This window comes from Littorina saxatilis, linkage group LG10 (genome assembly GCF_037325665.1).
Source record: "Littorina saxatilis isolate snail1 linkage group LG10, US_GU_Lsax_2.0, whole genome shotgun sequence".
NCBI classification, from domain to species: Eukaryota; Metazoa; Mollusca; class Gastropoda; order Littorinimorpha; family Littorinidae; genus Littorina; species Littorina saxatilis.
This window is the reverse complement of record NC_090254.1, coordinates 10,456,048-10,465,647: the sequence shown is the minus strand read 5'-3', so window position 1 is coordinate 10,465,647 and position 9,600 is coordinate 10,456,048.

Here is a 9,600-nt window from a genome sequence, read left to right as displayed (position 1 = left end):
AACTCTTCCTTATCTTCTCCACTGTTTTGCGTTTATCTCCCTTCCTTCCTGTGGCGTCAATACATATTCCCGTTATTATTTTTAGAAGGTCACTGTCCACAAAGTTACTATTTTTAGAAGGTCACTGTCCACAATCTTCTCCAGTGTTTTGCGCGTTTATCTCCCTTCCTTCGTTCGCCGGCGAAGCCGGCGTACACCCGGGTATTCGGCTCTACTTCTTCCCGGCGAAGCCGGTACCCAGCGAAGCGGGTAATCATCTAGTATATTAATATATTTTTGAATCCAGGAGAAGGTGAAGAGTACAATGCGATCATTTTTACATTTAGTCAAGTTATGACTAAATGTTTTAACATCGAGGGGGGAATCGAGACGAGGGTCGTGGTGTGTGTGTGTGTGTGTGTCTGTGTGTGTGTGTGTGTGTGTGTACCCCCGTTTCCACAGGTTTGGTTGCCTAAATCACCATAAGGCAACCATCCACACGTGGATGGCAACCTAAACTCTGGATGGGAACCTAATTGTGTGGATGGTCGCTTCATTTAACACCGTTAAATTGACTTTTTTGACGGAAAGAATGTCATAACAATGTTCAAAATTACATTCTTTCCGTCCTCTATAGGCGACGAAATAGGTCAAATTTTGTGCATTTTTTAGTGCAAAATTCTTCGATGCCGGAGCGAGTACTGCACCCAGTGCTGTTGTAGTGCAAGTGCACTAGAAAGGCACTACACCCAGTGCCGCCTCTTAGGTAACCATCCACACTTTAGGTATGTGTGTGTGTGTGTCTGTCTGTCTGTGTGAGTGTGTCTGTGTGTCTGTGCGTGTGTGTGTGTAGAGCGATTCAGAGTAAACTACTGGACCGATCTTTATGAAATGTGACATGAGATTTCTTGGGTATGATATCCCCAGTTGTTTTTTTATTTTTATCTCAAATGACTTTGATGAAGTCATATCCGGCATTTTGTAAAAGTTGAGGCGGCACTGTCACACTTTCATTTTTCAATAAAATTGATTGAAATTTTGACCAAGCAAGCTTCGACGAAGGCCGGACTTTGGAATTGCATTTCAGCTTGGAGGCTTAAAAATTAATTGATGACTTTGGTCATTAAAAATCTGAAAATTGTAATTAAAATAAAAAATTTATAAAACGATCCAACATAACGTTTATCTATTCTTCATCATTTTTTGATTCCAAAAACATATAAATATGTTATATTCGGATTAAAAACAAGCTCTGAAAATTAAAAATATAAAAATTATGATTAAAATTAAATTTCCGAAATCGATTTAAAAACAATTGCATCTTATTCCTTGTCCGTTCCTGATTCCAAAAACATATAGATATGATATGTTTGGATTAAAAACACGTTCAGAAAGTTAAAAAGAATAGAGATATAGAAAAGCGTGCTATCCTTCTCAGCGCAACCGCTACCGCGCTTTTCTGGATTGTTAATTTCACTGCCTTTGGTACGAGTGGTGGACAGACGATACTACGAGTGTACGGTCTTGCGGAAAAAAATGCAATGCGTTCAGTTTCATTCTGTGAGTTCGACTGAGCTTGACTAAATGTTGTATTTTCGCCTTACGCGACTTGTTTAATCTGTAATGAAAAATTTGATTTTAATGACAAATTAAATAAACAAACTCATTAACTAATTTTTAAGCTTCCAAGCTGAAATGCAATCTCATAGTCCGAACTTCGTCGAAGATTGCTTTACCATAATTCCAATCAATTTTGTTGAAAAATGAGGGTGTGACAGTGCGGCCTCAACTTTCACAAAAAGCCGGATATGACGTCATCAAAGATATTTATCGAAAAAATGGAAAAAAACGTCTAAGGATATCATACCCAGGAACTCTCATGTGACGTTTCATGAAGATCGGTCCAGTAGTTTTCTCTGAATCGTTCTACACACACACACACACACACACACACACACACACACACACACACACACACACACACACACACACACATACATACACCAGACCCTCATCTAAACTTGACTAAATGTAACAACAGTTGTCACGATTCACGAACCAAAATAAACGCACAGAGGAGTAAGCGAGGCTATTCTAGATTCAGAAAACATAAATAAACAAGAAATTCCTCCGAGGTAGGAAAAACACCCCCGTCCTTACCATTCTCACTGCCACCAACTGAGAAGGTTATTTCCCTTTGACCATTAATATGTCCCTCTATAAGTCCTTGTAGAATCTTAATCCACCAATAACTCCCTAACCGTGTGTTTGACTGGTCCCAATTTTTGTAAGGACCGTCTCAGGAATGTATAGAACCTGTTCACCAAGTTTGGTGACGATCGGTCCGTTTATTCGTGAGATCTATAGATATGCGAACACAAACACACAAACAAACAAACAAACACATCGACCGAATCCTATACACACCCCTATACCGGGGGTGTAACAAAGGGGCTGAATCCATTCGAATGTCATTTTATTGCCTCGTCTATCCTTAATTTATTATGATGCTATTTTATTTCATTGTATATTCACTGTGACCCAGGTCAACTTCGATTATGTTTCACACGTATGATTCAGTCCCTTTGTTTATTAACGTTTTCTGAATCCAGAGTAGCCTCCCTTACTCCTCTGTGCGTTTGTTTTGGTTTGTGAATCGTCACAACTGTTGTGCTTCTTTCTGTTCTGTGGTCTGTCCTCTTCTTATAATCCTCTTCGTGTTTGTGTGTTCCCGAGGAGGACCCGAGGGTCGAAACATTTCAAGTCAGTGAATGTGTTGTTCTTCAAATATTAAAAGCTTCACTAAGCTTCAAAGTAAACATTCTTGTTTTTCATTAAAAAAAAAAAAAAAAAAAAAAAAACATTTTAAATGAAAAATCGCACTGCCTGACGAGCAAAGAAGGAAAAGAACAAACGACCGATAGAAGAAGGAGAGAAGGAAGAAGGAAGGAAGGAAGGAAGGAAGGAAGGCTGGAAGGAAGGAAGGGATGAAGGAACGAAGGAAGAAAGGAAGGAAGGAAGGCTGGAAGGAAGGAAGGGATGAAGGAACGAAGGAAGGAAGGGATGAAGGAACGAAGGAAGAAAGAAAGGAAGGAAGGATGCCCCAACATGCATAAATGTACGGATTTAAACGACAGAATGTAAAAGGGAACAAGTCTAAATAAACCAATTGCAGAATTAATATTTTACACCCACTACAATTGTCAAGAGGGAATGAAACTGATGAACAGAAATAGAAATCTCCTGCTGCTTGAACATATTTTCAGCATCCAACTCATATGTCTTGATTTGGGGGTGTGGGTCTGTGTGCTCGCAAGAGGAGTGGCAGGTCTTGTGTGTGTGGGGGGGGGGAGGGGGTTGGGTGTCAGGAAACTGCTATAATTAGTCTTTACACACATGTCTCTTAAAACATACTCGCACACACACACACACACACACACACACACGTACGCACGCGCACGCACGCACGCACGCATGCATACACACACACATACACACACACACACACATACACACACACACACCCAAACACACACACACGCACACACACACACACACGCACACACACGCACACACACACACACACACTCATACGCTCACGCACACGCACACGCACACGCACGCAGACACTTTACACCAAAATAGCTGACCAAATCTAAATCCAAAAGCCTCATCGTGCGTAAATCATGCTGTTCTTGGATAAGTAGCTTCGACAAATCCCACTACTTTCTCGGACACTCCCTGAGTGGTTACCTTTCAAGAAGTCAGTCATTTGCGGTTGCGACTGCTGCACGGTTTTATCCTTTCCCGTTGTTTCCAGAGCTAATTATATATATAAGAAGTAAGACAGAAGTGGCAGTCCGCAGTCAGGTTCAACACCATCGCCAATATGTAAGTATCCTATTTTTCAATTTCTTTTGAGGGATTTTAAAAAAACACCTGTCATTTTGGAAGGGTAAATGATTGACTTTGGAGGATGGACGGGAAAGGATGGTCGGTCGTTGGAAGCAAATACGCATATATATATATGTGTTAGTGATTGAGTGTGTAACTGTGGGCGGATGGGTACATGGGTAAGTGAGTAAGTTAATGAGTGAGTGAGTAAGTAAGTAAGTAAGTCAGTCAGTAAGTAAGTCAGTAAAAAGTAAGTAAGTAAGTATAAGTAAGTAATTTAGTAAGACAGTATGTAAGTAGTAAGTTCGTAAATTTGTAAGTGACTGAATGAATAAGAAGATAGAGATGCCTGAGTAAGCAAATGAATAAAATGTTGAGGAGGAAACAATTTAAAGTAAGTTAGGCCAAAAAAAAAAAATTGTCTGTTTAGGGTAACGTGACCAAAAAAAGTAGGGTCGGTAGGTAGGTAGGTTTTTTTTTTTTTTTTTTTTTTTTTTTTATTTTTTTTTTTTGTGTGTAAATGCTATGTTGGCTGAACATTCACTTCTTATATTTGATGAATACATGTTTCAAAACTAACGTATAAATAAAACAGAGAGAAAGGGAGAGAAAGAAACGCCAAATGTCTCTTTTTAGCATTTTTACCTCTTTTTTTTTTTTGAAATCAAAAAAAAGTTTTTGGGTCGGCGCCAAATCGATAGGGTCGGTCGGGTTACCCTAAACAGACAATTTTTTTTTTTTGGCCTTAGATAATACGATATTATTACTTTCGACAGCACGTACCACACTAACACACCCAGTTTTACGAGAATGAACCTTGCCGAATCAGTTCAAGAAAAAAACTGCCCCTTTAAATACACTGTAACCGAGTGCCGTAACACTACGATCACCTCGGGAGGCGAAGTGCAATCAAACAGGATTGAAAATGTTAGGGCTAATTTCGTAGCCCTACATAAAAAACGCTCGCGCTGGACCCGAGTACTCTTCAGACATTCACACACACACACACACACACACTCTCTCTCCCTCTCTCTCTCTCTCTCACACACACACACACACACACACACACACACACACACACACACACACACACACACACACACACACACTACCACATCTCCATTCTAAAACACGTCACGTTCCAAATCAAAAGACGACATTCTATTTTCTTACGTCACTATTCTTGGTTTACGGTACCATTCGGCGGCTTTGCTACGAGTATGGCATAGTCTTGGTTTGCCGAGACCTTGCACCGTTCTATCAGACTGCCTGGCTGGCTGTTGCACCGCGAATTCCTCCCACCGCCAAGTCGTTTTTTTGTGGTTTATTTCGCATTTAGGTCCCAGGTAACATTATGAAGTTTTAATACGATCAATCGGACCTATTATCAAGTTTGTGTATCAACTTTTGAACGAACTGCGCCCAGTAGTTTCCCAGCAATAAGCTGTTAAGTCGAGACACACACACACAGACACACAGACAGACAATTAAAGTCTGCTGGACCCTAGTACTAGCGTACTCGGGGAAAAACTGTTATGCAAACCCGAAGGTTTCCATGAACATGCAGACAATCGGAAACCACCAGACCCCATCACAAACAAAATTCCACAATCCACCAGTGTTGACTTAAAGGCCAACAACTCGGGTGCAGAGTCTGCTGTGAAAGGAGCGGTAGCCTCCCCTGTCACAACACGTACACTCCTTACTGTCTACACTCTCCGATCTTACATGGGATAAGGCCATCTCAGTCTCCACTTGAACACATACGAAAGATCAACAAACAGGGTGGTTGCAGTGCAAAGTGGAATTTAAAAAAAAATTGTATTCATCGATTTCTTAACAGTTACAAGCGTCCATCTGCAAAATTCAATCGTCAAACATATACACTGAGCACAAAAAGTTAAGGATATTTTTTCAGTGGTATACCCCATACCCAAATATTGCTCAGACTCCAAAAACACACTTTTGAGCAGAAGAAAGACTGATCTTCAAATACACGTATATTTCTGACCAAAAAACTGCTGTTTAACATCTGGGGTATACCACTAAAAAAATATCCTTAACTTGTTGTGCTCAGTGTACATTCTGCGGCAGTAGACTGTACCGACACACTGTATAAACACGGATCATTTCCACAGCTATGTCTTATCTGTCTGCTTTAGCATTGTGACCCGAACACACGTTTTTATGAAACATAACTTTCTAATGCGTCCAGTGTCCACTTCCCAACGGGCGGGGATATAGCTCAGTTGGTAGCGCGCTGGATTTGTATTCGGTTGGCCGCTGTCAGCGTGAGTTCGATCCCAGGTTCGGCCGAAATTTATTTCACAGAGTCAACTTTGTGTGCAGACTCTCTTCGGTGTCCGAACCTCCCCCCGTGTACACTACATTGGGTGTGCACGTTAAAGATCCCACGATTGACAAAAGGGTCTTTCCTGGCAAAATTGCTTAGGCACAGTTATTAATTGTCTACCTATACCCGTGTGACTTGGAATAATAGGCCGTGAAAGGTAAATATGCGCCGAAATGGCTGCAATCTACTGGCCGTATAAAATTTCATCTCACACGGCATCACTGCAGAGCGCCTAGAACTGTACCCACGGAATATGCGCGATATAAGACTCATTGATTGATTGATTGATTGAAAATATACATGAAGAGACACGTACACGATCCACTAAAATGCGTGAACTGCAGGCACCCTTTACCCTCTTTTGGTACATTTCACTTTTTTTTTAACATTTAGTCAAGTTTTGAATAAATGTTTTAACATAGAGGGGAAATCAAAACGAGGGTCGTGGTGTCTGCGTGTCTGTGTGTGTGTGTGTTTGTGTGTATGTGTAGAGCGATTCAGAGATAACTACTGGACCGATCTTCATAAAACTTTACATGAGAGTTCCTGAGTATGATATCCCCGGACGTATTTTCTATATGTGCCTTCGAGCGACGAAGTTCGTGATGATGTTCTAAGTTCAGCTTCAAAGTTTTCCAAAAAGAGCTTAACTGGATGCAATTCTCTAACGAAGTCCTTCCAGTGAAAACTACTTGACTCCACATCTGAGATGTGGGCAGGCGTAAGGCGTCCGCCCCGTGATCGGGAGGTCGTGGGTTCGAACCCCGGCCGGGTCATACCTAAGACTTTAAAATTGGCAATCTAGTGGCTGCTCCGCCTGGCGTCTGGCATTATGGGGTTAGTGCTAGGACTGGTTGGTCCGGTGTCAGAATAATGTGACTGGGTGAGACATGAAGCCTGTGCTGCGACTTTTGTCTTGTGTGTGGCGCACGTTATATGTCAAAGCAGCACCGCCCTGATATGGCCCTTCGTGGTCGGCTGGGCGTTAAGCAAACAAACAAACAAACAAATGTGGGCAGGTGTACATGGAATAAGACCATCCCTCCACTTGGACACGTACTCAGAATCAACATCCTGTTTGGTTCTTGCGCAGTGTTGGAATGTTGTAATGGAATAGACGGGCGCAGTGGCGTGGTGGTAAGATGTCGGTTTCCTAATCGGGAGGTCGTGAGTTCGAATCCCGGTCGCTGCCGCCTGGTGGGTTAAGAGTGGAGATTTGTCCGATCTCCCAGGTCAACTTATGTGCAGACCTGCAAGTGACTTACCCCGCTTCGTGTGTACACGCAAGCACAAGACCAAAGTGCGCACGGAAAAGATCCTGTAATCCATGTCAGAGTTCGGTGGGTTATAAAAACACGAAAAGACCCAGCATGCCTCCCCCGAAATCGGCGTATGCTGCCTGAATGGCGGGGTAAAAACGGTCATACACGTAAAAATCCACTCGTGCTAAAAACATGAGTGAACGTGGGAGTCTAAGCCCATGAACGAAGAAGAAGAAGAAGTAATGGAATATAATTGCCCGAACGGACACTTGTGTCAGTTAAAAAATTAGTTTATTCAAATTCCCACTCTGCACATAAAGTACCAAGGCCGTTGAATTTTGATATGTGTCGAAGTTTTTTTGGTTTTTTTTCAAACAATTTTATTCAAATAAATAACAACAATGAACAATATCTCATACAATGAATTAAATACAACGTATCGAGTACAACAAACTAACTTTTTTAACGTTTTGTTCTTCGAACACTCACACAAAAATGCTTCTTATCTGTAACTGCCTACCCCCCGCGGGTTAGGGGGAGTCCCATATTGGTTGGGACTAGAAAGAATTTACCCGATGCTACCCAGCATGTCGTAAGAGGCGACTAACGGTTCTGTTTCTTCTCTTCTTTTGTCTTATTTCTGCCTTACCAGTCCTTTCACCTATATTTCCTTCCAAGAAAACTCTCCCTACTATTCCCTGCAGTTTTCCAATTCTTTTCTTGTTGTCTTATTTCTACCTGACTGGATCCATCACCTTTATTTCACTTACCAAAAGTCTTCTTTTCCACATCCTTATTTCTCTGCACCCCGCATGTCGTATGAGGCGACTAACGGATTCTGTTTCTCCTTTTACCCTTGTTAAGTGGTTCTTGTATAGAATATAGTCAATGTTTGTAAAGATTTTAGTCAAGCAGTATGTAAGAAATGTTTAGTCCTTTGTACTGGAAACTTGCATTCTCCCAGTAAGGTCATATATTGTACTACGTTGCAAGCCCCTGGAGCAATTTTTTGATTAGTGCTTTTGTGAACAAGAAACACTTAACAAGTGGCTCTATCCCATCTCCCCCCCTTTCCCCTATCCCATCTCCCCCCTTTCCCTCGTCGCGATATAACCTTCGTGGTTGAAAACGACGTTAAACACCAAATAAAGAAAGAAAGAATCTGTAACTGCCTATTAAAAATACTTTCCAACGGTAAAAACGAATTTGTTTTTTTATATTATACTAACGCACATCTTTCCGATTAAGATAATGTGGTTCAAATTATACATAGTTGCCTTTTTCACCATTAAAAAATGCATACCAAATAAAACATCACTAACTTTCAAAACAATCTTAATTTCTAAAGTACGAAAAATAAATTCTTCAATAAACTTCCAGAATTTGTATACAACCGGGCATTCAAAAAAGAAGTGTTCAATGAAATCAGTTACATCACAACAGTAATTACATTTATTAGTTTCCGTTACTTTCATTTTACACAGGAGATATGTGTCTAAGTTGACAGATGGTCTTTAACCCATATACAAAATCTAGGTAGTGACCGGCACGGTTGGCCTAGTGGTAAGGCGTCCGCCCCGTGATCGGGAGGTCGTGGATTCGAACCCCGGCCAGGTCATACCCAAGACTTTAAAATTGGCAATCTAGTGGCTGCTCCGCCTGGCGTCTGGCATTATGGGGTTAGTGCTAGGACTGGTTGGTCCGGTGTCAGAATAATGTGACTGGGTGAGACATGAAGCCTTTGCTGCGACTTCTTTGTCTTGTGTGTGGCGCACGTTAAATGTCAAAGCAGCACCGCCCTGATATGGCCCTTCGTGGTCGGCTGGGCGTTAAGCAAACAAACAAACAAACAAACGAGTTAGTGAGCCGAATGATCTACACGGACAAGACTGTGACTTTAAGCCAGGCACCTTTCTTCTCATTTTGCTAACACTGATAGCTACTCGTCTTCGTGACTAACTCTATTACCGTCTGCCTCTTCAGGGCATTTTTCTTTTGATGTGTGCCTCCTGGCGACAACGATTGTGATGGTGTTCTATAATAAGTTACAAAGCCTTCCAAATAAGTAAATAACTTTACTGTGCTCCATTCAGGTATCTCTCTTTTCATTTA